The 22,621-nt window shown below is 52.1% G+C and overlaps 1 protein-coding gene across 4 annotated transcripts in view; it reads left to right on the top strand.

Moving 5' to 3' along the window:
* Window positions 1-22,621, top strand: part of LRRC4C (leucine rich repeat containing 4C) — a 215,962-nt gene that overhangs the window by 21,655 nt on the left and 171,686 nt on the right. For 2 of the 4 annotated variants that reach the window (XM_068160763.1, XM_068160760.1), the window contains exon 1: window positions 481-1,558. The exons of the other annotated variants lie outside the window; for them this stretch is intronic. The gene's annotated coding sequence lies outside the window, so the exon portion shown is untranslated. Of the gene's footprint in view, window positions 1-480; window positions 1,559-22,621 lie in introns of those variants that run through there. 4 annotated transcript variants of the gene reach the window in all.

Genomic DNA, 22,621 nt, shown 5'->3' with positions numbered 1-22,621 from the left:
CATCAGAGAGATTTTTGAGAAGCGTGTGCGTGTGTGTGTGTGTGTGGAGGGGTGGAGGAGGCTGAGGGGGGAGGGGGAGTAAAGAGGAGAGTGGGTGTTAAAAACACCCGTCCCAAGTGTCTGAAAAATACCAAGGGGATGGATTTATTCTTGACAGCTGGTGGGAACCTTGAATTTTGGCATTATTTTTTTGCCTTTTTTTTGGGTTGTTTCCCCCCCCCCCCCCCCATTACTCCCTCCTTCCTTCGTTGCATTTCGTGTGAGGTTCTGAAAATGCAGAGGAGTTGGGAGGAAGGAGAAAGGATCTAACGTGGAGTTTGAAGCGGAGGAGAGGAGGGAGGCTGCTGCCGCTGCCGCTGCTGTGGCTTGCTGGCTCCTCGCTGAAATCAAAAATCCAATTGCGCACTGGGTTGTGATTGGAAATCTAATCAGATCTTTGGGAAAAGGGAAGGAAAGGGGGTGGGGGGCTGGGGGCCGGGGGGAGAGAGACTGAAAGTTTATTGTTTTGCCAGACACAAATGAAAACCTGAATGCCAAAGGAGAGTCTTTCCTAAAGGAGTGCGTGGAGGAGAGAGAGGGTGGAGGGGGGGTGGGGGACGACGACGACAAAAAAACCCCGAGCAGAAGAATGGGAATCCCCGCTCGGATGTGGAGGCACAAGGATTGGATAATTGATAGTGCAGCAAAGAAGGGGGAAGAAGAGAATTGCCTGGCAAGACCTGGATCTTAACAGTCACAACAAAATCGCATGAAAAGAATACGGATGGAGGCTTGCTTCAAAAGCAATCCAGCCCTCGCCGCTCTCCGGAGCGAAAGCACATAAGAGAGCCATGGAGAGCAGCGGAGCCAGAGAGGCAGAAAACCTCAGCCGGGGGACACCGGGGGAAGCATCCACAGTGGAATAACAAAGTTTCTGGAAGGAGAGAGGACCATTCACCCTCTGCAAGGATTTCTGCGTTTTGCTGGGAGTTGTTTTGGTGTTGGTTTTGGTGTTTGGTTTTTTTTTTTTTGTGTGTGGTGGGTTTGTGGTTCCCCCCCCCCCCCCCCCCCTCCGGCTCCTGTCATCTCCAAACCGCTCTTCTCCAAACCTCAGCGGCGCCGCGGCGGCGATTTCCAGCGGAAAAGTTGAAAGCCACGGAGAGCCAAAAAAGAAAGAAAGAAAGAAAGAAAGAATACAGTAATCATAACACAAAATAAAGGACAGAGAAGAAGAAGGCAGCAAAAAAATATAACCAAACCCAAACCAAACCTAAACCTAAACCCCCCAAAATTGCCAGAGGGGGAGAGTTCAGCAGCGCTGGGTTGGATTGGCAGCACCTGTATGGACCGAAATCGCCGGGAAATTGCGGTTGGATATCTTTGGTTGTGATTTTTTTTTTACATCTAGAGAGAGATATGTATGATTTTTTAGTTTGTTTGGTTTTTTCCTGCCTTTCCTGTCTTGCTTTTTGAATTCGGGTTTGGTGGCTGCGAACGAAATAGTTTTTTCTAACCCCTCCCCCACCACGGGTTTTTCGTAACCACTCGGATTTCCAGCTGGATAGTCTTGGAGGATACAGTAAGTACACTTTCCATTTTATGCTGGTTGGGAAAGGGAAATAGACCCCGCTGCCTCTCTTCTTCCTCCCTTAGCCCCATTTTTCCCTCTTGAGCTTCATCCCCCCCCCGCTACCCTTACCACCCCCTCTTTCCTCCACCTGAATAAAGAATCTGACTGATGATGGCCGGAGGGGGGGCGGTTGGGAAGAGAGAAGGGAAGGAAGGAGGACAGAGCCTGGATTCTCAACGCTTCCCTTAGTGAAAGTCCAACCTCGATAGGATGCTGCAGATGCCTGCCCGCCTGCCTGCCTGGCTCTGGAAATGTTCTCTCGCAAAGAAATCTCTTTCTTTTTCTGTTTTTCTTGAGGGAGCCCCTGCAGTGAGGGGGGTGTGAGTGTGTGGTGCTGGTGGGGGGGGGGGGGGAGGCTGGCGGTGGTACAAACGGGTGCAAGTCGCCCGGCATTGGGTGCATGGGAGGAGGTCTCCTGGTTTGTGAGCCCGTTTCAAGTCGAGAAAGGGCTCTCTGATTTGAATGCTGGCACCCAGTCTGACATTGCAGATCAATATGGTGTGTTACCAGGGGGATTTTATAAGCCAGCAGGGAGGTGGAGGATGGCTTTTGGCGGGAGTAGGTGGCGGGGGTGGTGGTGGGGGGGAGTGTAGGACAAGGTGGGGTTAATGGATTTTTTGAGGAGGCAGCACTGAGAGGAAAGGCACGTTTTACACTCCATTGCTGAGGGGAGGACGGGGGGGGGGGGGGGGGGGGGGAAGCAGTACCAGGCAGAGAGAGGACATCCTTCCCTCAAAAGGGAGTTTAGGAAAGTGCTGCACAAGCCACCCCTGCCCTCCACCTCTCCTAGGAAATTCTTGGAGCTTTTTCTGTCCTGTTCTGTTTTGTTTTGTTGGGGTGGTGAATCCTTCAGGCTCCCCTAGGACTTTGGTGGCAGTTGAAGGAGATTTACACTGCTGGGCCAGCAGCAAGAGGCTGGATGCTGTGATGTTTGGATGTTGGTGGTTTCTTTGTGGTCGTGCTGATAATGAGAGCAATTGTGAAAGTGTCTCCTGAACGGTGGGGTTCAAATATTAGCAGTGATGTGTAACAGACCAATTAATGCCCCTCCCTTCCTGGAGAAATGTGGTGGTGTGGGGGGGAGTGGATTATAGAATAGAATAGAATAGAATAGAATAGAATAGAATAGAATAGAATAGAATAGAATAGAATAGACCAAATTGGAAAAGACCTTCAAGATCATCATGTCCAACCTATCATCCAACACCACCTAATCAACTAACCCATGGCACCAAGCACCCTATCAAGTCTCCAAAGGGTGTTTAAAATAGAGGTCCTCATTTTCCTGGGGGGAAACTTCCATCCCCTCTCCTGGTGTGACTGTTGAGCTTGTAGAGAGGACATCTGCACTTCTCTTTCCTTCCCCTTCTCTCTCGCCTCTGCCCACCTCAAGCTTGGCCTTCACGTGTAGAGGCTCTCCCTGAAAGTATTAGGCCAAAGCAGGTGGAGCAGGAGAGAGAGAGAGGAGCAACTAATTAAATGAGCCATTGATCAGATCTGGGGATGTTTTGGCAGGCAAGGTGCAGAACAAGCTTCACCATTCCTTTTACTTTTCCCTAGCTGCAATGTTCTGGAGGAGGGGAGAGAAGGCAGGGAAGGAGAGAGGTGTTGGGAGAGCTGGATTTCAGCGCTGGGGTTTTGTTGCTTGGGTTGTTTGTTGGAGTTTTTTTTTTTCTGGGTTTGTTTCATAATCTGGCAGCATCTCCCTCTTCACAAGCTTCCTGTGTGAAACAACATGAACCACAGCTCCAAATTCCCTGGATATAAGCATAAATAGATGTTAGCATCTTCCTTTCCCTCCCCTTCCCATCCCCCTTCCTCCATTCGCTCCCAGCACCACCATTACTTCACGTCAACGTCCTGAGCCTTTTGGCATGGTGGAAATGAGACCTTCCACCTCTCACCAAATTCATCCTCTGTTTGGAGGTCATGCCTCTTAAACACTGGAAAGGATGTAAAGGAAAGGCTCCTGCTTGGAAAGGATTAAGATTTAGGGTGCAACCCAGCTCCCAAGGCAATGCCTGGGAGTGTTTTGTTCGGCCACGCGATACAGATCGGAGCCTTTTGTGCTGTTGTGCTTAGGAGAAGGAAGCAGGGGAAAGAACAAAGTCAATAAAAAGAACCCAAAGAATTGTTCCTTCCAGCTCCAACTCCCCTCATCTTTCTCAGCATAGTTAAATGGCTTTAGTAAGAAGTGCTTTTTAGCCTCATTTATTCCCAGGCAAACAGCAGCAGAACAAGAGGACACAGTTTCAAGCTACACCAGGGGAAGTTTAGGCTGGAGGTGAGGAGAAAGTTCTTCCCAGAAAGAGTAATTGGCCATTGGGAAGTACTGCCCAGGGAGGTGGTGGAGTCCCCATCCCTGGAGGTGTTCAGAAAAGGCTTGGATGTGGCACTTGGAGCCATGGTTTAGCTGTCAGGAGGTGTTAGGTATTAGGCAATAGGTTGGACTTGCTGATCTCTGGAGGCTTTTCCAACCTGGTTGATTCTATGGTTCCCTGGTTCTGAGGTTCTATGACTCTATGATTCCATGATTCTATGATTCCATGGTTCTGTGGTTCAATGATTCTATGACTCTGAGATTCTGTGATTCCATGACTCTATGACTCTGTGATTCTGTTTCTCTGGGCACACATTTCCTGGTGGGACACTCAATGGGCAATAAGTTTGTCAGTATCTGAGCATAAGCTCCAAACTCTCTCCCCTCTTTTCTTCATGGATCATTATAAGTCTGTAGCCCTATTGTGGGCTACACTTACATCAGCAGTTGCAGTAATAGAGCAGCTAAATTTATGTTAAGCTGCTGCTCAGTAATTACTGAAGGGGGGGGGGGGGGAATAAAAGCAAAGAAGCTGGCTAAGGAAAAGGCATCTCCAAGCTCTCCCCTGGATTGCTGTCAAGCCAGCACATAAACAGGAAATCTGATGGAGGGACTCTGGGCTTTGACAACAGGAAGCTGCCATAGGTGCCTCGTTCGTCTTTACTGTCCAGAGAAGGGCAGCAAAGCTGGGGAGGGGTCTGGAGCACAGCCCTGTGAGGAGAGGCTGAGGGAGCTGGGGTTGCTTAGCCTGGAGAGGAGGGGGCTCAGGGGAGACCTCATTGCCCTCTACAACTCCCTGAAGGGAGGTCGTAGCCAGGTGGGGGTTGGTCTCCTCTTCCAGGAAAGCAGCACAAGAACAAGAGGACACAGTCTCAAGCTGTGCCAGGGAAGGTTCAGTCTGGAGGTGAGGAAGAAATCCTTCCCAGCGAGAGAGAGATTGGCCATTGGGATGTGCTGCCCAGGGAGGTGGTGGAGTCACCATCCCTGGAGGTGTTTAGGAAGAGCCTGGATGAGGCACTTGGTGCCATGGTTTAGTTGATGAGATGGTGTTGGGTGATAGGTTGGACTGGATGATCTCTGAGGTCTTTTCCACCTGGTGAATTCTATTCTATTCTATTCTATTCTATTCTATTCTATTCTATTCTATTCTATTCTATTCTATTCTATCCACTTTGCACAATAACTAGCAGGAGGCTTTTGCTCCACGCCGTGAGGAAGCGCTGGGAACATTTAGCCACCCCTTTTGGGCTGAAATAGGCAAACCCTGTCAACATTAGAAGGGAAAAAAATAAAGCTAGGGATGTGTGGCTGCTTCTAAAGAGGCAACAGTTTCACACTTCAGTGAATCATTCACTTAATACAGTAGCCAAAAGACACATGGAATAACTCACAAGAGTTTAACTCCTTCCGCCGCAACGTGGGAGCCGGTGGGAGCACTTCTCAGCTCCTGTGCTGGGGCTTAGCCAGAGCCCAAAGGGCTGATAGTAAAATAAATGGCCCAAAACATCCATCCCAGCACCCAGCCACATCAGGAGCAGCAAATTTCTCCAAGCAGAGGGAAGAGCTGCCTGGCTCTGCTGCTTGTTCCTGAACCACCATCCAGCAGCAGATGTTGGTCCTACTCTTCAAACCCTTCTGGTACTGACCCCAGGCAGCTGGGATTTTGATGCTGTGAAGGGAGCTGTGGTAGATATAATTAGGCACCAAATGGTTGTGTAGAAGGAAAGAGAAAGCTGCATTGGAGGCTTCTGCTCTCCTTGTTCCACTTGTTCTCCAGAAGGTCAGACTTCAGGTATTCTTGGCTAACTGTAGGTTGGTGATGCCAAAGGAATGGCTGGTCCTTGTGTCCTCCTGCCTTGTCCAGCAGCAGCAGGGAGGGGATTGTCCCCTGGCACTCAGCTCTGGGGAGGCCACACCTCGAGTCCTGTGTCCAGTTCTGGGCACCTCAATGCAAGAGAGATGTGGAGGTGCTGGAGCCAGGGCAGAGGAGGGCAAGGAAGCTGGGAAGGGCCTGGAGAAGGAATCTGATGGAGAGAGACTGAAGGAGCTGGGGCTGGTTAGTGTGAAAGAGAGGAGGCTGAGGGGAGACCTCCTGGCTCTCTACAGCTCCCTGCAAGGAGGTTGTGGAGAGGTTGGTGCTGGTCTCTTCTCCCAGGTCATTAGTGACAGACCAAGAGGGAATGGCCTCAAGCTGGGACTGGGGAGGTTCAGACTGGAGAGTAGGAAGAATTTTTTCCTGTCAAGAGTGTTCAGGGCTTGGAATGTGCTGCCCAGGGAGGTGGTGGAGTCCCCAAGGCTGGCTGTGTTTCCAGGTGATTTGGCTGTGGTGCTTGGGGCTATGATTTAGGGGTGAACCTTATGGAGTAGGGTTCTGGGTTGGCCTTGGTGACCCTGAATCCAGTCTGCATGTGTCTGTGACCCTGTGATTCAGTTTTCACCTGTCAGCAGCAGACTGCAGTGATCTTGAATACGAGCAGGTTAGGTTTGCCAGAGCAGTAAATTTTGTATCACAGTCTCTCCTGGCCTGATAGCCCTGATGGTTCAGAAGTGGGCTTTGAGTTTGGGTGAGACCCAAGAAAAAAGAATGCTCTAGATGTGAGCCAACACAAGCAGTCATGTGGGACTGGAGGAAAAGGAGGGGGTTCTCTCAGGGCTGCCTTGGCTTCCTACAGGCAGACCTGAAACGCTATTTGCCTGCGACCTAAAAAGCTGTCTTGTGTTTGACATGAAGATTCTTCCTGTAGCCATCTGAGGCAGGAAGATTTTGAAGGAGGCTCAAGACAGGATTTTAGCACATTTTGAGAGAGCTTGGTGCTGGTGAGATCTCAGAAGCCAAGCTGTCCAAGAGTAAAGCTGCAATATGTTCTCGGGAGGCTTGCCTCCATCTCGGTTTTACCAGCGTGCCTTCGCTTTGGCATGGAGAGAGCCTTTTGTTTCTCAGTGCTAGTGAGGGAACGAGGAGAGAGGGAGCAGGATGCTGGAATTAGAGCTGCTTGCAGCCTGGGAGGAAAATTACTCCAAAGAAGTGCAATTAACACCCACCAAGTCATTTCTGTAGTAGTCAAGCTGGCTGGATTTTGGGACCCTCCTCCTGCATCTCCGTCCACCCCTTTGCCAAGTCGCTCCAGGAAGGTCGCAATCAACACCAAGCCTCCCTCAGGTCTAAAGTGTTATCCCTGCAGGACAACCCAAAGCAGAAGGATTTAGGAATAGCAGGAACCACAGTGCTCTGGAAGGCAGCCCTGAAGCTTGCTCAAATTGAGCAGCATGAGCAAGGAGCTACCATGGGAAAGGATCCTGCCTCCACATCCTGCAGTGGTAGAAGACATTGGGGGTTGGCTTGTGGCATTCTGGAGTGTCTCAGTCATGCTGTTTGAAAAAGGAGGGTGTCTGTTTAGCAGCTGTAGTGGTGAGGCATTGGAATAGGTTGCCAGGGAGCATCAGAATACAAAATACAGAATTAACCAGGTTGGAAAAGAATAGAACATAGAACATAGAATATAGAATATACAATATACAATATAGAATTAACCAGGTTGGAAAAGACCTTTGAGATCATCCAGTCCAACCTATCACCCAACACCATCTGATCAACTAAACCATGGCACCAAGTGCCTCATCCAGGCTCTTCCTAAACACCTCCAGGGATGGGGACTCCACCACCTCCCTGGGCAGCACATCCCAATGGGCAATCTGTTTGGGAAGAATTTCTTCCTAACCTCCAGCCTAAACCTCCCCTGGAACAGCTTGAGACTGTGTCCTCTTGTTCTGGTGCTGGCTGCCTGGGAGAAGAGACCAACCCCGACCTGGCTACAACCTCCCTTCAGGGAGTTGTAGAGAGCAATGAGGTCTCCCCTGAGCCTCCTCTTCTCCAGGCTAAACAACCCCAGCTCCCTCAGCCTCTCCTCACAGGGCTGTGCTCAAGGCCTCTCCCCAGCCTTGTTGCCCTTCTCTGGACACCTTCAAGTCTCTCAATGTCCTTCCTAAACTGAGGGGCCCAGAACTGGACACAGGACTCAAGGTGTGGCCTAACCAGTGCAGAGTACAGGGGCAGAATGACCTCCCTGCTCCTGCTGGCCACACTGTTCCTGATGCAGGCCAGGATGCCATTGGCCTTCTTGGCTGCCTGGGCACACTGCAGGCTCATGTTCAGCCTACCATCAACCAGCACCCCTAGGTCCCTCTCTGTTTGGCAGCTCTCAGCCACTCAGACCCCAGCCTGTAGCTTCTATCAGGTGACAGAAGGAGTGGAAATGGCCTGAAATTGTGCCAAGGGAGGCTTAGATTGGATATTAGGAAAAAAATGCCTTGCTGCAAGTGTGATCAGGCAGTGGAAGAGGCTGCCCAGGGAGGTGCTGGAGTCCCCATCCCTGGAGGTGTTCCAGAAATAGATGGCCATGGCAGTGAGGGACATGGTTTACTGGCCATGGTGGTGGGTTGTTGGTTGGGCTGGATGACCTTGGAGGGCTTTTCCAACCAAAACAATTCTCTAATCCTATAATCCTCTCGTGGTTATTTTTGTCTCTTGGGGGATAGAAATGGGGACGTAGGAGGGGAGATGAGTGTGTTGTAATTGGCACTTCAATGCATGGAAGTGAATTAATGCAGAGCTGCTGGCAGGGGGGCCTGGATACTTTGGTGTCTGTTGGAGGAGAAGGCAAGAAATCAGAGGCTTGTGCCTGCACTCTGTAGAAGAGACTCAGGATTTACATTCGGTATCCAAGGAAGCGAGAGCAGAATCCTGCAGGGCTTTTTGTTCATTGTTTAAATGTTGCCATAGCAATCTCTCAGGGCACAAGTTACATGTTTTCCACTTCTGGAGTTGAGCTTTTCTTGCCTCTCCCTCCCCCCTCTCGGGGTCCTTCCCTCCATCCACACCACAAAGCAGGGAAGATCTCCGCAGGCCTTCGCCCGGTGATGGGCGCCGGAAGGCTGCGCCGTCCCCTGGCATCCGGCCCTTTGGATGCTCTGCCCTGCTGCTTGCTGCTCTCTGGGAAGGGCAGCTGGGAGGGGGTTGCTGGATGGGAGTGGAGTGTGAGGCTCTCCTTGTTAGGACCTGGAGCACATTGCAATATTTCCTGCAGCGGGGCTGTGTTAATTAGATAGCTGCAGGCGAGCAAAGCGCAGCAGTCGCTGACAATTAGGAACAACAATGAACTTCCCAGGACGGAATCTGCTCCTTGGGCAGATTAAAATGCATTTCAGGTGCATGCCAGAGCTTCTGTAAATGTAAATGCTAGCTAACCCCGTGTAGGAGCTCTGGAAATCCTGTCCTCACAGCGCTGAGGCAAGACGTACCCCCGCTGCTTGCCAAAGGCAGGGGAGAGGCAGCATCGGACCAGCAAATAAAACCTCCCCCAGCATTCGCTGCAGGGCTGTGGCAGGACTGTGGGGGAGCAATAGAACCAGGAAACCGGGAGAATGAGAAAATGAAAGCAGCTAAACACCCCCAAAAAAGGCAAAAAATCCTCCACACCAATGCTCCAGCAGAATGATTTCACAGGCAGCCAGAGGAAGGCAGCTCAGATGTACCACAGCAAGGGCTGGGGAAGGGATGGAGCTGCCTCTGCAAACCAGCAGCAGCCCAGGGCATAAATGATGGGGGGAGTAGAGCATCTCCCTTATGAGGAGAGCCTGAAAGAGCTGGGGATCTGTAGCTTGCAGAGGAGGAGCCTGAGGGGTGAGCTCCTTGCTGTTGACAAAGATATGCAGGGTGAGTGCCCAGAGGCTGGAGCCAGGCTCTGCTGGGGGATGCCCAATGCCAGCACAAGGGGCAGTGGTGGAAGCTGAGGCAGAGGAAGTGCCATGGAAAGAGGAGGAAGAATTTTTCCCCTGTGAGGGTGAGAGAAGCCTGGAGCAGGCTGCCCAGGGGGGTTGTGGAGTCTCCCTCTGTGGAGCTATTCAAGACCTGCCTGGATGTGTTGCTGTGTGATCTGCTCTGGGTGCACTGAACAAGTCCAAATGCCAGGGCCTGCACTTTGGCCACAACAACCCCAGGCAGAGCTACAGGCTGGGGTCAGAGTGGCTGAGAGCAGCCAGGCAGAGGGGGACCTGGGGGTACTGCTGGTCAGCAGCAGAAGATGAGCCAGCAGTGTGCCCAGGGGATCAAGAAGGCCAAGGACATCCTGGCCTGCATCAGGAGCAGTGTGGCCAGCAGGAGCAGGGAGGTCATTCTGCCCCTGTACTCTGCACTGGTTAGGCCACACCTTGAGTCCTGTGCCCAGTTCTGGGCTCCTCAGTTTAGGGAAGATGTTGAGCTGCTGGAAGGTGTCCAGAGAAGGGCAACAAAGCTGGGGAGGGGTCTGGAGCACAGCCCTGTGAGGAGAGGCTGAGGGAGCTGGGGTTGCTTAGCCTGGAGAAGAGGAGGCTCAGGGGAGACCTCATTGCTCTCTGCAACTCCCTGAAGGGAGGTTGTAGCCAGGTGGGGGTTGGTCTCTTCTCCCAGGCACCCAGCACCAGAACAAGAGGACACAGTCTCAAGCTGTGCCAGGGGAGGTTCAGGCTGGAGGTTAGGAGGAAGTTCTACACAGAGAGAGAGATTGGCCATTGGGATGTGCTGCCCAGGGAGGTGGTGGAGTCCCCATCCCTGGAGGTGTTTAGGAAGAGCCTGGATGAGGCACTTGGTGCCATGGTTTAGTTGATTAGATGGTGCTGGGTGATAGGTTGGACTGGATGATCTCTGAGGTCTTTTCCAACCTGGTCTGGTCTGGTCTATTCTATTCTATCACAAAATTGTTTCCATGGGAAAAGAGCTCCAAGGTCACTGAGTCTGGGCAACAAGTTGCCACCACTGTGGCCACTAATCCACATCTGGCTCAGAGTGCCCTGAACTCTCCCCAGCACCTTTTCAGGTGGCAAAAGTGGTGGCCAGATGTGCTGGGGATGGGAGATACCTCGCTTCTCATGCCCTGGGCTGCTGCTCACTTACTGAAGCCCATGGTCTTGGTTTGAAGAGCAGACAGAAATGATTTTGCTCTCCAAAGGAAGCAAACTAAAGAGGCTCTCGTTGAACTGGAGAGAAATGCAGGAGCTGTATTCAAAAATACAGAGGCAAATGCAGAATACAGGAATCCTTAACACCTAATAGATAGACAGGATGCATGAAAGGTGCTGTGGTCTAGTCATGAGGTCTGTGGTGATAGGTTGGACTTGATGATCTTTAAGGTCTCTTCCAACCTTGGTGATACTGTGATACTCTGATACATTGAAAAAGTGACCTCCCCCCAACCAAAAAACCTTCCCCCACAACCAGATGAAATGCTGACCTCAGTGCTCCTTTTCTCCCCATCTGGGGGGAAGACCTGCCCCAGGTCTCTTTATTCCCCTCCAGGAGGGGTTAAGGCTGGCCAGACCGGAAGCTGCCTCCCTTTAGTCCCTGGCATTAGACCTAAACAGGACAAGACAGCACATTAAAATTTAGTTTGGCCTTGAAGGCCACAGATAAGACTCTGACCATCCTTCCCCCACCCCAGGTAAGTGAGCTCCCTCCATCCTGGGAGGAGAAAGGGAAGAAAGAGAGCCAGATGGCCTTGCACTCCAACCTATAAAGATAAAGCAGGATTCTGGGGATGGAATAACAAAAAAAATTACAATATCCTGAGTCCACCTCCTGGACCTTTCTGGTCCTCCTGGAGGACTCAACCCTGTGCCTTCCTGAATGGGCAACCAGCCTCAAAACCTGATCCCCATTTTACTTTCTTTTTAATCTCCAAACCCCATGTGAGAATTCCATTCCAGGCTTGTTCAACATCTGTGTGGGTGCCATGGACAGTGGCACTGAGTGCACCCTCAGCAGGGTTGCTGATGACACCAAGCTGTGCTGGAGGGAAGGATCCATCCAGAGGGACCTGGACAGGCTGCAGAGCTGGGCCCAGGACATCCTCAGGAGGTTCAACAAGACCAAGGGCAAGGTCCTGCAGCTGGCTCAGGGCAATCCCAGGCACTGCTAGAGGCTGGGCAGGGACTGGCTGGAGAGCAGCCCTGAAGAAAAGGCCTTGGGGGTGCTGGGGGAGGAGAAGCTGAAGAGGAGCCAGCAGGGAGCACTTGCAGCCCAGAGAGCCAAGCAGAGCCTGGGCTGCAGCAAGAGAAGTGTGGCCAGCAGGGCCAGGGAGGGGATTCTGCCCCTCTGCTCCACTCTGCTGAGACCACAGCTGCAGCTCTGGGGCCAGTTCTGGAGCCTCTGTGCCAGGAAGGATCTGGAGGTGCTGGAAGGTGTCCAGAGAAGGGCCAGGAGGAGGAGCAGAGGGCTGGAGCTGCTCTGCTTTGAGGACAGACTGAGGGAGTTGGGGTTGTGCAGGCTGGAGAGGAGAAGGCTCCCAGAAGACCAAATTTTGGCCTTGCAGAATCTGCAGGGGGCTCCAAGAAAGCTGGGGAGGGACTTTTGAGGGTGTCAGGGAGGGACAGGACTGGGGGGGGGATGGAGCAAAACTGGAAGTGGGGAGATTGAGATTGGCTGTGAGGAAGAAGTTGTTGCCTATGAGGGTGGTGAGAGCCTGGCACAGGTTGTCCAGGGAGGTGGTGGCAGCCTCCTGCCTGGAGGTGTTTGCAGCCAGGCTGGATGTGGCTGTGAGCAACCTGCTGTAGTGTGAGGTGTCCCTGGCCATGGCAGGGGGTTGGGACTGGCTGAGCCTTGAGGTCCCTTCCAACCCTGACAATTCTGTGATGCTATGATTCCATCTCTCAGAGAATTAATGAAAAGGAGCTTTGCTAATTGCTTCACCAGAACTCATCCTGCTCTGTGCCTTTCCCTTCTCCTCTCTGAGGTACAAAACCTGCTGGAGATCCAGAAATGAACCAGAGGATAAGCATTTGTGTTTGCAGACATAAAAAGGGGATCCAAATACTGTTTTGCCTTAATGTGCCATAAACTTCTCATTGTTCAACTGTTCCATATTCCCTTTGCAGCCCCTGATGGCATTCCCACTATTCATGCTTCTGTTTCATCAGTGCTCCACGTAAGAATTGATGGACTCATTTAGTAGTGAGTTGGCCTTTGTGATTTCCACAGTAAAACCTGAATCTATGCTAAAGAAAAAACAACCCAGCAGTGGTTTCCCTTCTCCCTAGTGTCAGGTGATGGAAGGAGAGGAAATTACTTGAAATTGTGCCAGGAGAGGATTGGGTTGGAAATCAGGAACAATTTCTTTGCTGCAAGAGTGATCAGGATTGGCACAGGCTGCCCAGAGGGCTGGTGGATTCCCCATGCCTGGAGATGTTCAAGCAACTGTGGATGTGGTCTACCTGGGCCCCAGCAAGGCCTTTGACACTGTCCCCCACAGCAAACTACTGGCCAAGCTGTCAGCCCCTGGCTTGGACAGCAGCTCTCTGAGCTGGGTTAGGAACTGGCTGGAGGCTGAGCCCAGAGAGTGGTGGTGAATGGTGCCACTGCCAGCTGGCAGCCAGGCACCAGTGGTGTGCCCCAGGGATCAGTGCTGGGCCCCAGCCTGTTCAATATCTTTATTGATGATGTGGATGAGGGCATTGAGTCCATCATCAGTAAATTTGCTGATGACACCAAGCTGGGGGCAGGAGTTGATCTGCTGGAGGGTAGAGAGGCTCTGCAGAGCGACCTCGACAGGCTGGACAGATGGGCAGAGTCCAAGGGCAGGAGATTGAACACATCCAAGTGCCAGGTGCTGCACATTGGCCACAACAACCCCAGGCAGTGCTACAGGCTGGGGTCAGAGTGGCTGAGAGCAGCCAGGCAGAGAGGGACCTGGGGTTAGTGGTCAATGGTAGGCTGAACATGAGCCTGCAGTGTGCCCAGGTGGCCAAGAGGGCCAATGGCATCCTGGCCTGCATCAGGAAGAGTGTGGCCAGCAGGAGCAGGGAGGTCATTGTGCCCCTGTACACTGCACTGGTTAGGCCACACCTTGAGTCCTGTGTCCAGTTCTGGGCCCCTCAGTTTAGGAAGGAGGTTGACTTGCTGGAAGGTGTCCAGAGAAGGGCAACAAAGCTGGGGAGGGGCTTGGAGCACAGCCCTGTGAGGAGAGGCTGAGGGAGCTGGGGTTGCTTAGCCTGGAGAAGAGGAGAGTTAGGGGAGACCTCATTGCCCTCTACTTCTCTTCTTCCAGGCAGCCAGCACCAGAACAAGAGGACACAGTCTCAGGCTGCACCAGGGGAGGTTCAGGCTGGAGGTTAGGAGGAAGTTCTACACAGAGAGAGTGATTGCCCATTGGAATGTGCTGCCCAAGGAGGTGGTGGAGTCACCATCATTGGAGGTGTTCAGAAGGAGACTTGACGGGGTGCTTGGTGCCATGGGTTAGTTGTTTAGGTGGTGTTGGATTGGTTGATGGGTTGGACACAATGATCTTGAAGGTCTCTTCCAACCTGGTCTGGTTTATTCTAAATAAATGGTTTATTCTGAATAAACCTGTGGCCATGGCACATGGGGACATGGTTATCTCACAGGACATCAGAGGTTGGAAGGGACATCCAGAGATCATCTAGTCCAAGCCCCCTGCCAGAGCAGCATCACCCAGGGCAGTCTGCTCAAGAATGCATCCAGGTGTAATTGGAAAGACTCCAGAGAAGGAGACTCCACAACCTCTCTGGGCAGCCTGCTCCAGGCCTCTCACACCAAAGAAGTTTCTCCTCAGGTTGAGCTGAAACCTTCTCTGTTCCAGTTTGTCTCCATTGCTCCTTGGCTTATTGCTGTGCACCACCCACAAGAGCTTGGCCCCCTCCACTTGACCCCAGCCCTCAGCTATTGATAGGCATTGACCAGATCCCTCTCAGCCTTCTCTTCTCCAGACTAAACAGCCCCAGGGCTCTCAGTCTCTCTTCACAGGGGAGATGCTCAAGTCCCCTAAGCATCCTACTGGCTCTGCCTTGGACTCTCTCCAGCAGGTCTCTGTCTCTCTTGACCTGGGGAGCCCAGAGCTGGTGTTAGGTTGACCGTTGGACTGAGTGATCTTAGAGTGATTTTTCCAACCAGAACAACTCTGAGATGCCATGCTTTTGTAACATGCTATCATTTATGGCTGAACTCCAGCTGTGGCTGGGTGAATCTGGTGATGGTGTGAGCTCTGTGCATTGACTGTTCACAACAACATCTGGGTATTGTGACAGGTTTTAAATAGCTTCCCCAAAACCTCCCCAAAATGATGTTTTGACATTTAAAGGCTACAAGTATGCATCTCCATGGGACAGCAATGTGCACTTATGGCCAAGAGAGCCAAAGAGATCCTGGGGTGCAGCAAAAGAAGTGGCCAGCAGGGCTGGGGAGGTTCTGCTCCCCCTCTGCTCTGTGCTGCTGAGACCACAGCTGCAATCCTGTGTCCAGTTCTGGGCTCCCCAGGTCAAGAGAGACAGAGACCTGCTGGAGAGAGTCCAAGGGAGAGCCAGCAGGATGCTTATCATAGTCAGGGTTGGAAGGGACCACAAGGATCATCTAGTTCCAACCCCCCTGCCATGGGCAGGGACACCCCACACTACATCAGCCTGGCCACAGCCTCAGCCAGCCTGGCCTTAAACACCTCCAGGGACAGGGCCTCAACCACCTCCCTGGACAACCCATTCCAGGGCTTCACCACTCTCATGGGGAAGAACTTCCTCCTCACCTCCAGCCTCAATCTCCCCACCTCCAGCTTCATTCCATTTCCCCTAGTCCTATCACTGCCTGAGATCCTGAGCAGTCCCTCCCCAGCCTTCTTGGAGCCCCCTGCAGATCCTGGAAGGCCACAATGAGGTCACCTGGGAGCCTTCTCTTCTCCAGACTGAACAGCCCCAACTCCTTCAGTCTGTCCAGTCTGCCTAGGGGACTTTAGCATCTGCCCTGTGAAGAGAGACTGAGAGCCCTGGGTCTGTTGAGTCTGGAGAAGAGAAGGCTGAGAGGGATCAGATCAATGTCTATCAATAGCTGAGGGCTGGGGGTCAAGTGGAGGGGGCCAAGCTCTTGTGGGTGGTGCACAGCAATAAGAAACAGAAAGTTCAAGCTTGAACAGAGAAGGTTTCAGCTCAACCTGAGGAGAAACTTCTTTGGTGTGAGGGTGAGAGAGCCCTGGAGCAGGCTGCCCAGAGAGGTTGTGGAGTCTCCTTCTCTGGAGCCTTTCCAAACCCTCCTGGATGCATTCCTGTGCAGACTGCCCTGGGTGATCCCAGGCAGGGGGCTTGGACTGGATGATCTCTGGAGGTCCCTTCCAACATCTAATGTACTGTGATCCTGTGAGCTACAGGAAGAGAGAAAGGGTTGTGTTGGGGAGCAGTGTTTTCCCTCTCTCAATGCACACAGGTTTCAAATGAAGCACAGAAAAATGTCTTCAGTTCCACCAGCAGCTTTGCCAAAGGGCATGCATGATCTGTTGTGGGCTAGGGTTGGGTTGGGTGGTTTCTTGCTTAGCTATTAGCTTGTAACAAGGATTTTCTCTGCCAGCACTCCAGTTGTGAGCCCTTATTGAACAGACAGCTCCTCCAACAAGAGCTTCTGTATTATTTGTTTCCAGAGGCAAGCTTTTGCATTTTTTACATCCTTTAGAGACCTGAGGTCCAGTTTGCTGTTGTTGTTGTTGCTAGGGTGGTTGATGACACAGCTGCTAGAGGGAATGGTTGGTTTCCCCATTCCCCCTCCACTCTGCTGAGACCTCCCCCGGAGCACTGTGTCCACCTCTGGAGCCTCTGTGCCAGGAAGGATCTGGAGGTGCTGGAAGGTGTCCAGAGAAGGGCCAGGAGGAGGAGCAGAGGGCTGGAGCTGCTCTGCTGTGAGGACAGACTGAGGGAGTTGGGGTTGTGCAGGCTGGAGAGGAGAAGGCTCCCAGGAGACCTCATTGTGGCCTTGCAGGATCTGGAGGGGGCTCCAAGAAAGCTGGGGAGGGACTTTTGAGGGTGTCAGGGAGGGATAGGACTGGGGGGGATGGAGCAGAACTAGAAGTGGGGAGATTGAGATTGGCTGTGAGGAAGAAGTTGTTGGCCATGAGGGTGGTGAGAGCCTGGCACAGGTTGCCCAGGGAGGTGGTGGAAGCCTCCTGCCTGGAGGTGTTTGCAGCCAGGCTGAATGTGGCTGTGAGCAACCTGCTGTAGTGTGAGGTGTCCCTGGCCATGGCAGGGGGCTTGGAACTGGCTGAGCCTTGAGGTCCCTTCCAACCCTGACAATCTGAATCTACCCATTTCTAGTTTTGGTCCATCCCCCTCAGTCCTGTCACTCCCTGACACCCTCAGAAGCCCCTCCCCAACTTTCTTTAGTTGTCTGTCTTTAAGGCAAGGGAAAATGAAGGCAACATTAAGAATGAAACACAACCAGGGAGGTGGTGGAGTCCCCAAGGCTGGCTGTGTTTCCAGGTGGTTTGGCTGTGGTGCTTGGGGCTCTGGTTTAGGGGTGAGCCTTGCAGAGCAGGGTTCTGGGTTGGCCTTGGTGATGCTGAGGCTCTTTTCCAACCTGAGTGTTTCTGTGATTCTGTGAATGAATATGCTATAAAATTAATATAACTGGTCTAATAGGAGCGTAATGTTGACAAGCTTGGGTGGTGGGCTTAGAACATTCCAGAAGGTTGGCCTTGATGGTCTTGGAGGTCTTCTCTTGCCTTAATGATTCTGTGACTGTATGAAGTGGGGGACTGCTGCTGTGTGTGTTGCTGCTTTTCCTGCAGATAACCTCTGCAGATGGATTGGCAGTGGTGGTTCAGAGCTGACAGAGCTGTTCAATTAGTGGCTTTTTGCTCAGTGAGAAATTCTCCTCAGGAAAAAGCAAAAGCAAAGTGGAAGGATGCTCGAAACAGCAACTATTACGGATCAATATTTTTACATCAACAGCCTTGTTATGCTTGAGTGCTCCAGAGGGTTTCCTCTAGACAGCATCCCAGTGAGACAAGAGGAGATGGTAATCATTGACCATTTAGCCTGATACAAGTTTTAGGTAAAACAACAGAAAATCCTGGACAGGACCTGAGCAAAGCCTTCGACACTGTCCCGCACCACATCCTGGGCTCCAGGCTGGTGACACATGGGTGTGATGGGTGACCACTAGATGGATACAGAACTGGCTTGATGGCTGCACCCAAAGAGTGGCTGTCAATGGCTCCATGTCCCAGTGGAAGCCAGGGACAAGCAGAGTCCCTCAGGGATCAGTCCTGGGACCAGGCTTGTTCAACATCTTTGTGGGGGCCATGGACAGTGGCACTGAGTGCACCCTCAGCAAGTTTGCTGATGACACCAAGCTGTGTGGTGCAGCAGACAGGCTGGAGGGAAGGGAGGCCATCCAGAGGGACCTGGACAGGCTGGAGAGGTGGGCACAAGCCAACCTCAGGAGGTTCAACAAGACCAAGGGCAGGGTCCTGCAGCTGGGTGGAGGCAATGCCAGGCACAAATCCAGGCTGGGCAGGGACTGGCTGGAAAGCAGCCCTGAGGAGAGAGCCTTGGGGGTGCTGGGGGAGGAGAAGCTCACCAGGAGCTCTCAATGTGCACTTGCAGCTCGCAAAGCCAATCAGCTCCTGGGCTGCAGCAGGAGAAGTGTGGCCAGCAGGGCAAGGGAGGTGATCCTCCCCCTCTGCTCAGCTCTGCTGAGACCCCACCTGGAGTCCTGCCTCCAGTTCTGGAGCCCCTATTGCAAGAGGGATCTGGAGGTGCTGGAAGGTGTCCAGAGCAGGGCCAAGAGGGTTGATCAGAGGGCTGGAGCACCTCTCCTATGAGGACAGACTGAAGGAGTTGGGGCTGTTCAGCCTGGAGAAGAGAAGGCTCCCAGGTGACCTCATTGTGGCCTTCCAGTATCTGAAAGGGGCTCCAAGAAGTCTGGGGAGGGACTGCTCAGGATCTGAGGGAGTGCTAGGACTAGGGGGAATGGAATGCAGCTGGAGGTGGGGAGATTGAGGCTGGAGGTGAGGAGGAAGTTCTTCCCCATGAGAGTGGTGAAGCCCTGGAATGAGTTGTCCAGGGAGGTGGTTGGGGCCCTGTCCCTGGAGGTGTTTAAGGCCAGGCTGGATGAGGCTGTGGCCAGGCTGATCTAGTGTGGGGCTAGAACGATACTATGATCATAGGATGGGTAGAGAATGAAGGCAGGGGAGATATTTAATGGCAGTAGCATGGTGTTATCCCAGAATGATTTGAGTTGGGAAGGCTGTGCAAGGTTCAGCTAGCAGAGACATCTGCAGCTAGATCAGGTTGCTCAGAACAGTCTGACGTGGAAGGGCTCCAGGATAGGATTCAGTCAGGTTGTGACTGAAGGCAGAGTGGATAAGTTACTCTCAGATCTTCAGAGTGATGGGGAAGTTCAGGAACTCATCATGATGCCAAAAGAAGCATTGCAAGCATAAATATTACTTTGCATATTTTTACTGCTTCTTCCCCTAAGCATGAGGTGACACTGGTGTGTCATTTGTTCAGGCCTTGTCAGCACTGGGTCTGTTCAGGGATGAAAATCATGAAGAAAAAAACCCTTTTGCTCTTGTCAGCCTCACCTGGAGTTCTGAGTCCAGTATTTCTGGTGCCCCCAGCATAGAAGGAACACAAAGATGATCAGAGGTCTAGAGCACTTTCTTTGTGAGGACAGCCTGTGAGAGATGAACCTGTTCAGCCTGCAGAAAAGAAGGCTCCAGGGAGACCTTCCAGACCTGAAAGGGGCTGACAGGAGAGCCAGGAAGGGACTTTTTACAAGGGCCTGTAGTGAAAGGATGAGAAGGAATGGATTGAAGGAGGGTAAATTTAGACTGGATATTAGGAAGAAATTCTTTATAGTAGGGATGATAGGATAGGGTAGGGTAGGGTAGGGTAGGGTAGGGGAGGAGAGGAGAGGAGAGGAGAGGAGAGGAGAGGAGAGGAGAGGAGAGGAGAGGAGAGGAGAGGAGAGGAGAGGAGAGGAGAGGAGAGGAGAGGGAGAGGAGAGGAGAGACCAGGTTGGAAGAGACCTTTGAGATCGTGACATCCAACCTATCATCCAACACCACCTAATCAACTAACCCATGGCACCAAGCACCCCATCAAGTCTCCTCCTGAACACCTCCAGGGATGGTGACTCCACCACCTCCCTGGGCAGCACATCCCAATGGGCAATCTCTCTCTCTGTATAGAGCTTCTTCCTAACATCCAACCTAAACCTCTCTGGCACAGCTTGAGACTGTGTCCTCTTGTTCTGGCACTGGTTGCCTGGGAGAAGAGACCAACCTCTGCCTGTCTATAACACCGGAACAGGACACCCAGGGAGGTGATGAATGTCCCCTCCCTGGAGGTGTTTCTGGCCAGTCTGGATGAAGCCTTGAGGAGCCTAGTCTAGTACAAGGTGTCCTTGCTTATATCAGCGGGTTGGAACCAGGTGATCTTTAAGGTCCCTTCCAACCAAAGCCATTCTATGAATCTATGGATGGAACCCTTCCTGGAAATTGGCCATTGAAGAAGAGGCTTGACCTTGGGTTGGGCTGGCTGCCAGAGGTTCTCTATGAGCCTCTCTGTCTTCCCAAAAGGGAAGACAAAGAGAAAGAGAGAGAGAGTGATGTCAAACAGAGACAGAACTAACAATAAGATGAAACAGACACAAATATACCCAGGGAAGCATCGAGCCCAGCCCCTCATGGCAATAGCATCACTGTGGACACCACTGAGGCTGGGGGCAGGCACTGGGGAAGTCTCAGACTGGACTCAGTGGCAGATAAGAGCCAGGGTCAAGAACTAGACTTGGGAATTGGAATCAGGAACACACAAACTGGGTTCAAAGGCAGAAGAGAATCATTCTGGGACAATGACCTTTTAAGAGGAGGCTTGACCCTGGTGACCCCTCATCTTTCTCCTGAAGATGCCATCCATGGCTGCAATCCCTTGCTGGGCAGCTGAGGCTCACCTCTCCTCTCTGCTCCTCCCCACAGCTGCCACCTCTGCCTTCCTGCACAAGCTATGGCAGTGCCCTTGGTTTGCAGAGGAGCAAGTCTCAGGCAGAGCCTTTCTGCAGCCCAGCCCTTGGCAGGAGCTCTCCCCATCAGCTTCTGCCTGCTGGAAGCAGCCTCTGGCTGTGCCCAGCTGCCCTGAGCTTCAGTGTGTGTCCTCAGTGAGCAGAGCCTGAGCTGGGAAGCCACAGCCCTGAGCAGGATTAGCTCTGGTCTATCTCAAAGCAGGACAGGGGGATTAATTAGCTTGGTGTGGTGGAAGTTTTTAGATGTTTATTGTATTTTGTAAGGATCTTGTGTTGTGGTTTCTCTGCTGCATTGCTGATCCTGACCTGGCACTGAATGCAGGGTAATGAAATGGTGTTGGTTAGAATAATGTGATTGAAGTCACATGAACTGAGAACTTTTTTTCCTTCCAAGAGTAAGCATCAGCAGCATGATAAGTAAGAGAGCCCTGCAGAGGGATACTGGATGTTAAGCATGAGAAGGAGAGATACAGGGTGGTAAAAGCAAAGAGACTGAAAAGGACCTGGGATAGGTTCTTCCCCTCTGCTCTGCCCTGCTGAGACCACAGCTGCAATCCTGTGTCCAGTTCTGGGCTCCCCAGGTCAAGAGAGACAGAGACCTGCTGGAGAGAGTCCAAGGCAGAGCCAGGAGGATGCTTAGGGGACTTGAGCATCTGCCCTGAGAAGAGAGACTGAGAGCCCTGGGGCTGTATAGTCTGGAGAGGAGAAGGCTGAGAGGGATCTGGTCAATGCCTATCAATAGCTGAGGGCTGGGGGTCAAGTGGAGGGGGCCAAGCTCTTGTGGGTGGTGCACAGCAATAAGCTAAGCAACAAGAGGTTCAAACTGGAACAGAGAAGGTTTCAGCTCAATCTGAGGAGAAACTTCTTTGGTGTGAGGGTGAGAGAGGCCTGGAGCAGGCTGCCCAGAGAGGCTGTGGAGTCTCCTCCTGTGGAGCCTTTCCATCCCTGTCTGGATGTGTTCCTGTGTGACCTGTGCTGGATTCTCTGCTCCTGCTCTGGCAGGGGGGCTAGACTGGAGGATCTCTGGAGGTCCCTTCTAACCAATAATGTGCTCTGATCCTGTGGTAAGATACAAAAAGTGAAGAAAAGGAAAGGGAAAAAAAATGCAGTGCTCAAACTTTAGTCCATTGGTCAAGAAACTGGGGAGCTGATAGGACTCAGGCATGAGGGGAGAAGAGAGGGTTTAAGAATCTTTTTTTCATGAAGCAAATCAAACATTAAGGAGAAGCAAAACCTGGAAGCTGAGAGCTCACAAATCCAGCTTACACATGAAGAGTAGGACCTATTCACAGTGAAAATGATTGACCCCTTCTTAAATGGCTTGGGAAAGTGTTTGCTCTGTCTCCTGGAGTCCGTGTGCACAGGTGGGATGCCTGAGAGAAGGAAGCTTTACAGAGAATGTGGTTTGTGTGCTGGAGGAGACAGAAAGACAGAGTAGGTGGTTCTGAGGTCACTGCTCTGTGATTCTTCTGGTGAGAAGATTCACAGAGTCATCCAGAGTCACAAAATCAACCAGATTGGAAAAGGTCTCAGAGATCATCCAGTCCAACCTGGCACCCAACACCATCTAATCAACCAGGCTGGATGAGGTTCTGGCCAGGCTGATGTAGTGTGGGGTGTCCCTGCCCATGGCAGGGGGGTTGGAACTAGATGATCCTTGTGGTCCCTTCCAACCCTGACTGATACTATGATGCTATAACTAAACCATGGCACCAAAGTGCCTCATCCAGGCTCTTCCTAAACACCTCCAGGTGCCTGCCAGAAGAGACCAACCCCCACCTGGCTACAACCTCCCTTCAGGGAGTTGCAGAGAGCAATGAGGTCTCCCCTGAGCCTCCTCTTCTCCAGGCTAGGCAACCCCAGC

Source organism: Melanerpes formicivorus, unplaced genomic scaffold (genome assembly GCF_026170545.1).
Source record: "Melanerpes formicivorus ecotype bairdi unplaced genomic scaffold, bMelFor1.0.p_v2 SCAF_52, whole genome shotgun sequence".
Taxonomy (NCBI): Eukaryota; Metazoa; Chordata; class Aves; order Piciformes; family Picidae; genus Melanerpes; species Melanerpes formicivorus.
The sequence above is the reverse complement of the archived record's forward strand: the minus strand, read 5'-3'. Positions and strand labels throughout refer to the sequence as shown.